The following is a 15,530-nucleotide window of genomic DNA, read 5'->3' on the forward strand; positions in this document are numbered from 1 at the left end:
ACCATCAATGTTTGCATTTGGATCATGTAACTTAACCAAAATAAAACTCTGAAAATCAAAAATATATATATAATTGTTTATGGTTTACACATAATGTTCTGTAACCAAGAAAAAATACGTAAAGTGACCAAAAACTCAAAATGCTAGGGGGCACCCTAGTCTAATGATGCTCGTGATAGCAAGTCACAGCCTGTGCGATCATGCGTAAGAGACGAGTCCATCGTCTTGGCACACCAGTATTATGCCGCCGTAACCTCAAAGGTAGCTCGTCAGTCCTCACATCTCGAATACCAAGAGTGAGGCCCTCAACCTCCTCCTGTAATGCTGTGAGAGTCTCGGTCACATCGAGGTCACAACGATAGCCCTTCCGACAGCCTCCCCTGCTAGGGCGGCAGCTGGTACTCTCAGGCGAGCTACTGGATGAACAAGACCAACATCTGCATGTAGACATGAGTTTGATTAAAGTATTGATAGAATAAAGCACAAGGATATTATAAAATGAAAAACGATAAACAGTAATATGGTCAAAGATTTTACCAATGGCGCCCCACTGTTCGCCATCCGGCAATACTAGATCTGGATCACCCCGGAAGTTCATGCCAGCATATGGATACTCGGAATAAACCATCTCCTGACGATCAAACCACCTGAAGAAGGTATCAGAAAATGAAATCTGAGACTGACCAGCATGCCTAGACATATGGTCAACCCATCTCTGCATACGTGGTTCAGTAGGTGAAGGTAAATCGAGTGCAATATACTGCAGCTGCATCAGTGGTATCTTCTCCAAGGCAAAGGCAGTCAAAATGGAACCATACCCAAAGTTCTTCAACCTCCCACTCTTTATCTTGGTCAACTGTTCTTTCATCACAAGAAGTATTGCGTCGCACCAGTTGAACACCTTCGGTTGGAGGCATTCCAAGGCATACTACATATAAGATCGGTTGGCTACATGAAGAGCCACACCACTAGCCATCCTGCCAAAAGTAAATAGAATAGTCTTGAGGGACTTGTCAGTGACATCACGGATGATGATCTTGCCGTCTTTATTCGACTGAGATCCTTCTCTGCAGTACCGGCGAATATAATCTCTCACAGAGTTGCCTCCTCGGGTCGAACCTGATAAAGAGATGGGGGCACCCTGCCTCGACAAGCCAGTCAAGAAATAGATGTCTACTATAGTCAAGGGGATAGATTTGCCCCTGATCTGGAAAACCTGGTTGGTAGGATCCCAAGCATCAAGCAAATACTGCAGTAAGTTGATCTGTTGTCTCATGCTAGAAATGTGCAAAAACTTCAGCAAGCCACAGTTCCGCAGTGCGTTTACTGTAACCAGATCATGTAGGGCAAGCATGTCCTCTTATTCATGCTTGCATTCTCGCCATGTAATGGTAATCTTACTCCAAAGATCTCTGAAAAAACAAACAAGAGAAGAGTTAGGTCCTGATTTTGGTAAGAAACAGGCAAAATTTCCATTAAAAACTGTGCACAAAATTCCTTCTCTACGCCCATCGCACCTACAATAGTGCTCTGGGTGTGTTGCATGTCAGATGCCCTTTAGAGAGGCCAACATTCAATGCACCTTTCGATACACAGAGGGTGCACTGAAGGCAGAACGAGTTTTTCAAACCCCAAAGGCTCAGAAAAACTAGGAATCAAGCTCAGAATGTAAAATGGAAACCATGAAATGAAAGAGCTCAGGTTTAGCTCCTACCTAGTCCATACGGTGCCGAGAATCGTCCACAGAATATCCTGAAATCAGCTGATGAAAATCATTGGGGGAAAGCACCTCCAAAGCTCCAACAAACCAAAGTTCAAATGAAATGGTAAAATGAGAGGTAAAAACACTTTTTCGTTACTTTTTACGTAGTTCAAAGTAAAATACTAGTGTTCTAACTCGTTTTCAAACATATATTGTTCATTTCTGACTAGTTCGATGAAGAATTTGAAAATACAGTACAATCTTTGAAAGAACAAAGCTATTTATGGCAAAATCAAAAAAGGGACCATTCAATCGAGCAGTTTTAGCACATAGTTCAAGCTCGTTAGAAAATAAACATAAGCCATGAGCAAATGTTTCCTCCCGCGTTTAAGCTCGTTAAAAAATGAACTATTCCCTCGGTAAATAACCATCGTGAATGTAGTACTTCAGCCATTAAAGCCTTGGTCGTGATTACACCGTCACCTCCACTTTTTCATTGGTCGATCATTCACCTCCATTTGATTGTTTACCCATTTTGAGGAACAGTTGCGAAGAGTGATCTCACTAGCCATCCTTGTGACACTGCCGTGATTGGAAAATTCCAAACCTTACTTGGAATCAGCTGCTACCCATTTTATCACTCGTTCCTCAAAAGACGAGTCTCCTTTAATCTCTTTTCAACTGACTCGTAAAATATGAAAATATTTCCGAGCCATTGGCCTCTCCAGCTTGTTAAAGGGACAGGAAATGCTATCCCTCCTCTAGATTTAATCTTTTTGGACCTGAGGGATTATTACACAAAAAGATTGAGTGCTTGTTTTGTTCGGCTCATTAAAAGTATCGAAAATTCATCCCTTCTGTATTGTTTTATACTTTTTCGGAATTAAGGGATTAGATGACGAAAAAGGAATTTTGGAGTTACCTTTATGTTCCTTTTCAGACTCTCTAAAATTGAAAAGGACCAAGTTATCTTCGTCGTTAAACTCGTTAAAAGTGTAATAGCGACAAACTTGTCTATAGACGAGAACGAGTTTCACTATCGCTAGGCTCGTTAAAACATAGCGATGGGTTTGCCCGAAGGGAAAATTATAGAACAATCATATGTTATCCTCCTTAAGCTTGAAAAAAATAAAGAGGTACTGGTCAACAATGACTGGGGAAAATTGGGAAGAAAACTTGAAGAAACTTTGTTGGTAGCAAGTCGCTCTTGAACATGACACTTCCACTCCGTGTCCCAGTCGGGCTGGGTTGTTTCATTCACCGGTCACATCACCATGGTCCCATCATACCATCCAAATTTGGGGTTAATGCTACCAATCCATCACAAAAGTGTCGCTGATATGTTCAAGAGAAGTCATTCAGAGAATTCACCTGTGTCTCACCCACTACCATACATTATACTCCATTTGTTCATGACTGCCACCGTGAACCTTATATCACCAGATCGTTTTCACCTCCATTAAAATCATTTGATCCGTTCCATGTCATTGATGTGCGATTCATTAAGGCCCTCCTGTGATGGATCACTTCTTGTCGACATCAGCTCATTATCCAAGAAGTTGATCTAGGAACACCCCATTCAGTACTTTGAAGCTTGCATGCCTCAATGGCAAGTTTCTCACTTCCGGTGACAGGTTTACATCAATGGCCTTCGACAGAAAGATTTTGCGTGGTGTTCGACGCCAAGTCCTTTATTCACACCACGTGAATTGTACTGCAGTACCTTGAGGGTCATTATCATTATCGGTGATTCCTCTTGCACCTGTTCACAACTTACATCATTGGCTGGTAATCAGGCGATGTCTTTCCATGTTCGACTCCAGAACAGCTTTCACACGGATAGACTTGTACTTGGAGTGAAGATCGAATGAGATTGAAGACCCCAGATCTAGTTTAATCCATCTGGGTTGCGACATCAGGGAAATAAAGACATCAAATGTACATCATTGTCGCACAGATAATCATCCAATCAAAAGGATGATGGCTCTATCAGAATCATCAGTCTACACTCAGACGATTGTCTGTCCTATGTACATGAAAATGAATTTATAAAGCTGAGCATGGGAATGCCCGCCTCTGCTAGATCATGAAAATATTATGAAGATAATGTATTGTATTGTATCTTATTATAGTTCTCCTCCCAGCATTGAAAGAACTTCAAATCCTCATAATAAAGCATTTCACCCGACATCAAAAGCTTAACAACCTCATGCTTTAGGGGGCAACTGTTATAGACATTTTTTGGCCCTAAAACCCCAAGCATGAAATGTCCATAAATCAAGGGCTCCTAAGTCCCTAAAAGTGTTGTTCTAACCCATAAAGGAACAAGGTCAGCAGATTACAGCTTCTCCCAGAAGTTCTCCATGAAAAACTGCTCAGAATTGGTCAAAACAGGATCATTTCAGCTGCTCCACTAGCTAAGTGCATTGCATCTCACCTAAATACAATGTGTGGGTGCATTGCATTTCAAAAATCCCTTCTCTGGGGTGCGATGGGTGAGAAATGACAAATGGCAGTGTCATTCCGCGAGGTGGAGAGGCAATGGAAGCTTCCAGAATCTTCTCCTGTGACACTTGCCTCACTGAATTCGACCAAGGATGAGTAAGAGACCATCAATATCCAAGTGGAAGAAAGAACTATCAGAGGGAAGACACTAATCAAATCTTGAGCTGACTCATCTCCATTACAAACATCTATATATGGATCCCTCATCGCAGAGATCTAGAGGCTGGAATTTTACATATTGTAAGGAATTGTTGTTGGTTTCTTGAGACAAACATTAGATTGTTGGGTGATCTAAGCTTTGTTTGAGGTGAAGAGGGGCTTCTTTGCTGGGAGGTTGATGCTGGGTTAGAACAACTGGTTGTAACTCCTCTTGGCTCTTTTCTTGTTTATCAATAAAAACTATTCAAGTTTTCCTCCATGCTTTTGTGTCATTGATGCTTGGTACATTTGTATGGTCAATTTACATCTGATCCTAGATTGTTTATGATTATAGATCCATGTCCTTGTATAGCGCTATGCTTCTGTGATCTTACAGGTACTTTGTGAACCTGGGCGTGCAAGGCAGTAGGCAGCTAAAGACTATCAAAGAAGAGAGGGATCAAATCGGGAGATTAGCGCAAGACAGAGGTTGGTCTTTCTGTTCCTCTCTATCCATAATTCATAAAGGAAAAATGAAAGTAGCTTTTCTCTGTTTGTTTCTAAGGCAGCTGTCACACCTTAGTGGGATAGAGTAGTTCTATACAGACACTTTTCCCTGTAACAGGAGATCATGTAGTTTCTTGTTGTTTAGGTTTTTTGGATATTTTTTTATAAAGTTTTGACATGTAAATAATTTTAATTTGAAATTTTATGTATAATATTTGTTAATTAAAAGTGAATAAGAATAAATAAATGTGTTTATGCTCACCATTTCAGTATGAGGAAATTTAGGAAATTTCGCGAATGAATTTTGCAAATGGCACGAGTTGTGTAGAAAATGAGATCATTGATAAATGCATTTGTATATTCAATTATGTTTTTCAGTGTATGTTAGTTTATTCTATAAAAATTACTTGTTTTATGAAAGAAATGAGAAGAATCTTTGATATAAGAGAAAGTGGAGCTCATAGGTGGAGGGGATTAAGGAGGATTAACGAGTGACATAATGGATTATAGGTTTTGAGGAGGGACTAAGTCTATAACCATCTTCCCTATTGAAGTTATTGTGGTGCTTCAAACTCTTGATGACTTCCCTCATGATTCAAGAATCGTAAAATGGGATGACAGCTAGGATTTTGGATTGCTCAAAAAACATAAGGTGCTTGGTACTGAAGGAGTGCTCGTTGATGGCAAACATTGACACCACACAATGGTTGATATTTGTTATCTTCTCTTTGAGGCGGGCTATGAAGGGTCGACTTGTCTAGCCAATGTAAGACTACCCACATGAAGAAGGAATTTGTTAGAAATGTGATCCCTACATGGAATCAGAGTTATCTTTATCTAACCAGAATAATTGGGATTTTATGGGGATTAAATAGTGTCTTCATGTTCCTTTTGGACAAATACCGGTAATAATATTAGTGGTTCCTTTTATGTAAAGGAGAGGGACCTTGCGAGTGGAGAAGCATCAATGTGGCTGAATTTAGGATTAGAGACATCTTGGAAGGCTTTATTGATTTGAGAGGAGGTGTAGTCATTGGATTTGAAAACTTGGATAAGATGGGAATTTTTGGAGGAAAGGGACTCGGGAATAGAGATTTTAATGCCCCAAGAGATAAGAGTGTTGAGAACACCATATTATTGGGACGGGTGATGACATGGATGTGCATGGAAATAAGGGTCAGTATGGGTCTTTTTCTTGTAAATATGATGTGTAAGAGAGACATCAAGAAGGTAATGATATAGACATATATGGAAGGAAGGGATTAAACATCATATTCAACTTCCATACGGATTTTAATGTCAGGAGAAAATCTATTAATATGGGATAGAAAAGCATTGAGAAATAGGAGGTCATGTCGCCAAATGACAAAAGTGTCATCAACAAAAGAAAACCAACACTTCGGTTTGTGATGCCATGAATTAAGGGATTTTCATTTAAAATAAGCCAATAAGATGTTATTCAAAACAACGGATAGAGATGAACCCATACATCTCCTTTAGCTCTGCTAATAGATGGTCCCTTTCAAAGGGGAGAAAATGTAGGAGAGGAAAATTAAAATTAGGTCGATGGTTTCTTTTTCAACCAATTCAGAGATCAAATTTATGTCTTTAGGGTGAGGTATTTTAGTGAATAGGGAGACTACGTAAAAAAAAACCAAAATTTCATGTTGATCCACATGAATTATTTTTGTTTTATGAATGAAATCAGAGAAATCTTTGATATAAGACAAAGTGGAGACCACAATTTTTTGAATCCTTTTGGCTATAAAATCAACTAAGTGCATGTGTTTGGGCTCTAATAGCATTGACGATGGGCCTAAGGGGGACTCCTAGTTTGTGAAATTTTTGCTGACCATAAATTTTAGTGATTTTGGTGGGAGAAATGAGTCACTGCTAAATGGTAGCATCAATAGAAAAGGATTTTAAATCCTCAGGGACAACATGAGTGGTGGAATTGATGATGTTTTCATGAATAATGATAAACGAGAATGAGGAAATAAGATCAATCATTTTGGATTCATAATCTATAGTTAATTTCGACCTAAAACGAGTTATGCCCATTTTGTCGACCTAAAACCCACAATGCCGAGCAAAAGAGTGCTTCCTTAAACTAAAAATTAGAAAGATAAATCCTCTTTGTAATCCTCATTTAAATTTAAATGAGAGCAAAAGAGTGCTTCCTTAAACTGAAAATTAGAAAGATAAATCCTCTTTGTAATCCTCATTTAAATTTAAATGAGAAGAGCCTCAAAAGTAATACAAAACCATCAGTTCCAAGCCCTTGTAGTTGTAGCCATCGGAGCGAAGAGCTTCATATATATATATATAGGCCCAAACGTTGGGAAGAACCACTATGTCCTCGACTTTGAATATATAAATAACCCGCAAGGATAATTATTAATATAATCCCCTCATCTTTATTCGAGCTCTTTTGTAATAGGTGCTTTGTGACTACAACAGAGAACCAAACCCTAGATTCCCCAACCTTTGTTAACGAGCACAAACTTCCAACTGTGTGGGACAAGTAAACAATTACTTGACACACACTATATCCACATGGCCCAACTTTCTCGGGTTTCTATTGGGCATTCATTCCTATATGTTCCACATGATTTCTTTACACGTCACCGTGACACTGCATCACCCCAACTCTTCTAACTTTCTAGGAGACAGACTTCGGGAAGTGAAATTTCTCTTTAATTTCCATGCTTCAAATCTCCGTTAAGTGGACCTCCTCTTTCTGCATAGCCTCTGGTTAGTTTCGTCATCCAATGCACTCGTTCCACTCCACCCAGATGCTCTCCACATTATTTTATTGTTTAAAACTATTTTAATATAAATAGTTAATTATAAAATCTCTGAATATTCAGATTAAATTATTTCCATATTGGTTTATATTTATAATAAAATAGTGATATATGTATATATATAACATAGGGTATATCTCTTTAATTGATAGGAGATTTTTAAAATAGTGTAGGAGGAAGATGTGTATTTTCATTAATAATTGATATTAATTTTACATATGGCATTTAACAAAAATAATAGTAAAATAAGTTCAATGTTTATAAATATAACAAAAAAAAAAAAAAAGGAAATAATATTTGGGTGTAAATTTCTATAATTATATATTTTGTTATAATTTAAAGTGATGTGCATGGGTATTAATCATGTCCTTGTCAACATTTTGGGTAGACACTCTATCCATCATCATCTTTTTCTATCTAACGTTGTGGATGAACACTGCACCTATCATCACTAGAAAGCCGAAGATGTTAGGAGCTATTGTTGATTATTCCTTTATATAGCTCCTAACATATATATATATATATATATATATATATATATATATATATATATATATATATATATATATATATATATATATAAGTAATCATGAAAAAAGGAAGGAGGATTATAACATGAAAAAATGAAGAAAGAAGCATGCGGGGAGGGGAATGTTGATAAAATTAATGGATAATGAAAAGTATGAATAAAATATATATTCTTTTCATACTTTTCATTATCTGTTAATTTTATCAATGTTCCCCTCCCCTCATGTTTTTTTTTTCTTCGTTTTTTCACATTATTATCCCCTTTCCTTTTAACATGATTATTTGTTGCAATATTTAAATTTCAATTATTTACCTTTCGATCATTAATCTAATCTCTGGACTATTTTATTAATTTCATTTAATGAAAAAGAGGAAAAAGTATGAATATATCTACAAAGTAGAGTTGAATCAGGAGAAAAAATTAAAAAGAAGGGGGTGAGACAGGAGGGTTCAGATGGAAGGAAAAGGAGGGGGAGGGGTATAATAAGGATACCAATTAAAATAACTAAGACAATAAATTAAAATGGAGCAAAGTATAAGATATATACCCAATGATTAGGGGGAGGTGGAGGGGTGGTGCGTGGAATGGGGGAAGATAAATTGGAATTAGAAGAAAAAGGACAAGTATAACTAAGAGATGAGGGAAAGAAAGGAAAAAGGGTGTGGGGGTTTAAGGAGGATTAAAGCGTGCATTGATGGTTTATCTGTTTGCAGGATGGACTAAGTTTATAAAAATCTTCCCTATTGAAGTTATTCTTGTGCTTCTCAATCTTGATGGCTTCCCTAATGATTCCAAAATTGTAAAATGGGATGAAAGCTAGGACTTTGGATTGGTTACAAAAACTAAGGTTCTTGGTACTAAGGACTGCTTAGTGATGGGAGACATTGACACCCGACAATGGTTGATATCACCTATGTGCCCTTTGAGGTGGGCTATGAAGGGTCAACCTATCTCTCCAATGTAATATTGCCCACATGATAAATTAATCTGGTAGAAACTTGACCCCTACATGGGGTTAGACTTATCTTTATCGAACTACAATAATTGTTTCAGAATTGAATGTGGATTCGAAATAGTATTTGTGTTCTTTTTGGACAAAATATGGGTAGTAAGATTAGCGTTCCTTTTATGTAAGGGAGAAAGACCTTGTGAGGGGGGAGGGATCGACGTAGTTGGATTTAGGGTTAGAGATAACTTCAAAGGTTTTATTTATTTAAAAGTGTCGTATCCATTGGATTTGAAAACTTGTATAAGATGGGAATTTTTTGTGCAAAGGGACTTCAGATTAGATATTTTAATGCCCCAAGGGATAATATTTTTGAGAACATTAGATTGTTGATATGGTGATGGTATGAGTGTGCATGGAGATAAGGGTTATGGGTATTTTTATTTTAAATATGATAGGGAAGATAGCCATCAATAAGGAAAGGATAAGGACATATAGGAAAGTAATAGACTTATCAGATTCAACTTCCATAGTGAATTGAGTGTGGATAGAAAATCTATTAATATGCGAGAGAAAATCATTGGGATCTAGCATATCATGTTTCCAAATGAAAAAAGTGTCATCAACCAAGAAAAATCAACACTTTCGTTTGTCAGGCCATGAATTAAGGGATTTGTATTAAAAATATTCCATGTAGAAGTTAGTCAAAAAAGGGGTAATGTAATAACCCATAGCTCTCCCTTCGCTCTGTTAATAAATGGTACCTATCAAAGGGAAGAAAAGGTAGGATAGGAAAATTCTAATTAGGTCAATGGTTTCTTTGTCAACAAATTCAAAAATAAGATTTATTCATTTAGGATCAGGGATTTTAGTGAATAAGGAGACTATGTCAAAAATAACCAAAATTTCATGTTGATCAACATGGATGCTTTTTGTTTTATGAATGAAATCAGAGGAATATTTGATAGAAGGGAAAGTGGAGCTCACAAATTGTTGAAACCTTTTGGATATAATATCACCCAATGTCACAAATCTAGCATTCAACAACAATATAATATAGTTTTACTTTTATTATTATTATATATAGGTGGACATCACAACAACACTCCTATCATCGGAGAAATTTTATTTATTTTTTGTCTTGAAGATGCAGTGTATACTATCTTAATCCTAAATTCTCACAACCATTCCTCATTCAAAAGCTAAAGGGTATACCTCCTTTTGCAAGCTTATTTGATGTATTTGTTATAGTAGGTTTAACAAGTCTATTGTAGTTGGCCTTTTAACACTTTACCCTATGTTTAAATCGACATATCCAAAATAATATTGGTATACTCATTTTAATGTATTACCTTCGATTTATTAATGTGCCAATACTAGAGCTATGACGTATGTTTTATAGAATACGTGGGTGTGCCTCTCAAAGGTTTGGGTACTTCCCATAAATAATATGATATTTCTATTAACTAACACATGACCTCTGACAAAAAAACCACAGACGCATTCTACCCATTCGGGGTATGTAACTATATGAAATCTATTCATTTTTCATTAATGTTGTATGTCACACATTACCTTAGGCTTTGAAGGGTTCACTCCACCATTTCCATGTTTACATCCTTCACATTGTCACATGTGACTACCTCGCATCATTTTCAATGGTTGCGATAAGTGTTGGTCAATCAAGGGTCGAGATCTATTAGCATAACCCTAATCCCTAAACATTTGGTCATTATGTTGCTCTCCTTTCCACCTCCCTTTCCTGGTGTCTTTGCAACACTGTTCTAGAAATCGTTTGTCACTGTCATTGCATGGTTTCCTAGCAACACACTAAGGTCGTGCCGGTAAAGAAAACTTCACTCTACCTCCACACATTCTTCTTCCTCACTCTAAAATTCACAATTGTTTGTTGGTTGAGTTATAGCGCTCTTCTTAAGTGGCATTCCTAGGAAGGGTTTTGTTTTTTCTAACACTCTATTTCCTTTCATTTCCTAGGTCACTTCCTTTCACCAGTCGTTGGCAGCCTCGTTTTCTATTCGAGGGTTTTAGGACTATTACTCCTAATGGGCTCTCTTCATTTATTTTAGTTCTCAGTCGTTCCTGCTAGTGGCTTTCACTTTGGTCGAACCATTTTTGTTTATATGCTACTTACTATTTTTCACAAGTGTCATGCTTCCAATCAAAGGGTGTGAATCGATAATGACTTCCTTAATTATGTAGGAATTTTGAAGGAAGTTGAACGAAATGCTTCAGAACCTCTTTGTATTTATCTTCCGGCACAATACCTCTCCACTAATTTAATTACATGTCTGATAATGCAATTTGGACTTGTGTGTCCCACTATATCAAATTATTGCTACTATAATTTATTTTTCTTATCGAAAAAGTTTTTCCTTTCACTAGCGTTTAAACATAGCTGGTTTTCTGGGACATGTTCGAATGGCGATGGCACCCTAATTTTCGTTCAGGTTTGAAAATGTAAAAAAAACATATTTACCTCGAGTCAATTCATCTTCCTTCTATAAATGTCGCCTTTGAGGTTTAATATATATTAATTCATACCCTGTCTCCTTTGTCCGGTAAGTAGTAATTGGTAGTAATTCTTCTTATAATTATGTTGCTGTGGCAGCAAGACCCCACAATCATCTCTGATACACCACCCTTGTGGATTTTTTCTATAGGTCGGTTAAGCTTACCATGCTGGGGTTTGATTTCATGCCAAGTTCTACTAATATTTTTGACAATTGGTGGATTATTCATAATACAAGCATTAGTGGTATTTTGAGTGTGAAATTTCCTAGTGTCAAGGGAATTCTGTTTTGGAATTATCCTCTTCTAGTCTGTACTCCCTTGTTCATATGTAAGTATATTTTGCTATTATTTTTCTAATTTTTTTTTTATTCTGTAGGACCTAATCACTGAGGGTGCAAACCCCTGGTTACTGAGTTGTGGGGCTTAGATTCTCACATGATGTAAAAGACTTATGGGTATTTTGTCAATCCAATGATTGTGTCGACATTTCTATTCAATGAAAGTGTTTGATTTTTATTTGATGGTCTTCTCTAGTTTGTTTTAGGCGATTTGGGGTTATTGTTATTTATTACAATAATGAAGTGTATGGAATATAAAATGTGCATATATTCATATAATTTTTTCTCCCATTTCTTCTAAGTTGTCAAATTAATGTATGGGTTGTTTTGCTACCAGTTTCATAATATATTCTTCCAGTTTTTAAACATTGCTTTGTTATTCTTCTGCTCGTCAGTTGTTTTTGTTCAGAGATAAACAAAATTCATGTTTCTTATTTCTATTTTTAATTGTTAGTATTTACTAGTATATATGGTGGAAATCGTATTCATTCTCTTACTTGGTATGAATATTACTGTTGTTTATAGTGTCTCTTTTTTTGCACAGAAAAAACTCTATTAGTATTACGCCTATTGGGAAAATAGAAATCAACATTCGTTAACGATTTGGCTACTATATTGTTTTGATTTTGAATTTTATGACTAACTTCACCTTAATAATTAACTGGTACCATAACATAGTTGTATCAATATTCCCAGAAGTTCATGGTTTGAGATCGAGTAGTTAGTTTATTGTTGTCCTTCTAAAATGGAGTCACCCCTTCCTATCCTCTCTTTCTTCCATTCCTTTCCTTAGCAGTTATTTATTATACCTGTAAAATCCTGTATGCCTAGTTTCCTTACGCTTATCATACTTAGGAGTTTCTGTTGTAAGAAATTTGACCCCTGCAAGTACTATTTCTACTATTAACACATAATGAAACTTCTTGTTATAGATGGTAACGCCCTAGCTATACCATCCAGTTTCACACCATTAACATAAAATGACAAATTACACCATATTGACAGCAGTATCAGTTTTCAGATTCACTGAATGTAAAGTCACTATATGCAAGTATCATAGTATTAAAATCAGCCTTTAAACAACTAAATTTGTTATCTTAGAGTACATGCACAATCGTTGTAGGATGAGTCTATAATTTAAATCACAGAGAGTATGAAATCTTTAAAATGAAAAAGAGTATGGAATCTTTAAAATTACAGGCAACATGTAGTATTTAAAATCACAGAGAGAATGAAGTCTCTAAAGAGTTTAATTTATAATCACTAAACCCCTTCATCATAAGTGCAAAACTAGTTATTAAATAACCTAAATGCCTAGTATCAACATTCTAGAAAAGATATCTACATATACTACTCACATACAAAAAAATAAGATATAACATCATTATCTACATATAACTACTTGCATACAGAAAACAAAAATAACAAAGCAAAGAGTCCAAAAGTGAATAGAAAAATAAAATAACATAGTAGGTAGTCTAACTGATACCACTTTTATTGATTCACTTGAGAATTCTGCACATGTTTTACCACCCAACCTTTAATTGAGTTTCTCTAGTTGACCCCTGAGCTGAGATGTACTTCCTAGGGTATCAAAAACATCTATTTATCCCTTCAATAGATATTTTATACCCTTCTTCCATGATCAATTTTTCCTTTAGAGATGTCCCAATTTTGTGGTCCTCAATGCCCACTTGCTTGGGCTTTTCCTAAGAATCTCACTTTTCTCTCCCACGGTGCTTTATGCTTATTGGGGCTTAGCATATTTCCCCAACTAAGTGATGTAATGTATTTTCTCTCCTATCCATTAAAAGCTACCTAGAATCTTTATCATGGAAGAGTAATCTCAATCTCATTTACTAATGATATTTTTTTTGTTTTTATTTCTTTGGAAAGAATCATATATTCAAGTGTCTCATTCCAAAGTAATTTCAATCCATTTATTTATTTTTCAATAAAATTAGCTATTTACATTAGCATTTAAATGTACTCCATGGCTTTTCTGTCATTCGTACTAACATAACTCAGTCTGAATAAAGAAAACAACATTACAACAACAAAGGGTATTACATTCTTCCCCCCTTTACTTCACATCGTCTCTGATGTTTATTTTCCAAATACTTCTCTCTGGAATAGTGCCGAATAATTCTTCTACATATCATCCTCTCTCTCCCATGTAGCCTCTTGAGGTGTAAAATGCTTCCAATTCATTTTAACCTGAATGACGGCTCGATACTAAAGCCAAATATTTTTCCGGTCTAGGATACAAAGAGGTTCTGCCAAAAAGTCTTTTTCGTGTTGAACCTAGAGTGTTTTACAATCAACTATGTGAGAGTTATCATGCACATATTTCTTAACTAAAGATACATGAAAAATAGTATGAACTTTAATATGAATTGGTAATGCTAATTGATAAGCTATGGATCCAATTCTATAAAGAATTTTGAACGACGCACAAAATCGTGGTGCTAATTTTCGACAGGTTCCCATTCTTAAGTTACTTTTTCTTGGTTTCAGTGTTAAATAAATATGATCCCCAATTTTGAATTGCTTGTGTGTTGTTTTTTATCTTCATATCTTTTCTATCTACCCTATGTGGTTTTAATGTTCTATTGAGTCCTTTGTACTATTTTCTCCATTTCCTACAAAGCATCCCACCCTAGTATCAATCTATCCTCTCACTAACTCCAATTGAGAGGTTTATGGAATTTTGTGCCATACATAACCTCAAAAGGTCTCATTTTTATGGATGTTTTATATTTGTTGTTGTAAGAAAATTCTACCAGATGAAGAAGATACTCCCATTTGATAGGTTTGTACGTGACATACATTCTGGTTGGTTCTCTCATTTTTTTCATCTGTTTGGGAATGATATGTTGTACTAAAATTTAGTTGAGGTCCTATGCCCCCAAACAATGCATTCCAAAAATTTGAGGTGAATTTGGCATCCCTGTCTAACACTATCATCTTAGGTACTCCATGAAATCGAAAAAACTCCTTCATGAAGATATTAGCAATTTGTGTCATAGCATAACTCGATGGTACTGGTATTAAATGTGTTTCCTTACTTTTGGTGTCTACCACTAGCACGATGAAGTCATGCTTCCTCTTAGTCCTTCGTACTCCCGTGATAAATTCTAAAGAAGTTATTTCCCATTTCCATTCAGGGATAGGTAGTGGATTCAACAACCTGACAGGGTGTTGATGTTCAACCTTCACATGTTGAAACTCTAAACATTTTGATAAATATTCGGTGACCTCTTTCTTCATACCTGTCCAAAAGAAATTCCTTATTAACGTTATAATCATATTTTGGTACCCAGAATGTCCTGCATATGGTTTCTTACGATATTTATCTAGCATAATTTTTTTCATGGAACTTACATTGGGAACATGCAACCATTTTCAATAAATCACTAATTTTTTAGAATTTTCTGCATTTGCTGAATTATCGAATATTTAAGGTCACTAGTTATTGAATTTTTAATTTTCTCTATCAAATATATACTAACATTTCCAACAAACA

The sequence above is a fragment of the Pinus tabuliformis genome, chromosome J (genome assembly GCF_031772625.1).
Source record: "Pinus tabuliformis cultivar Carrire ecotype Pingquan chromosome J, CPIR1, whole genome shotgun sequence".
Classification (NCBI taxonomy): domain Eukaryota; kingdom Viridiplantae; phylum Streptophyta; class Pinopsida; order Pinales; family Pinaceae; genus Pinus; species Pinus tabuliformis.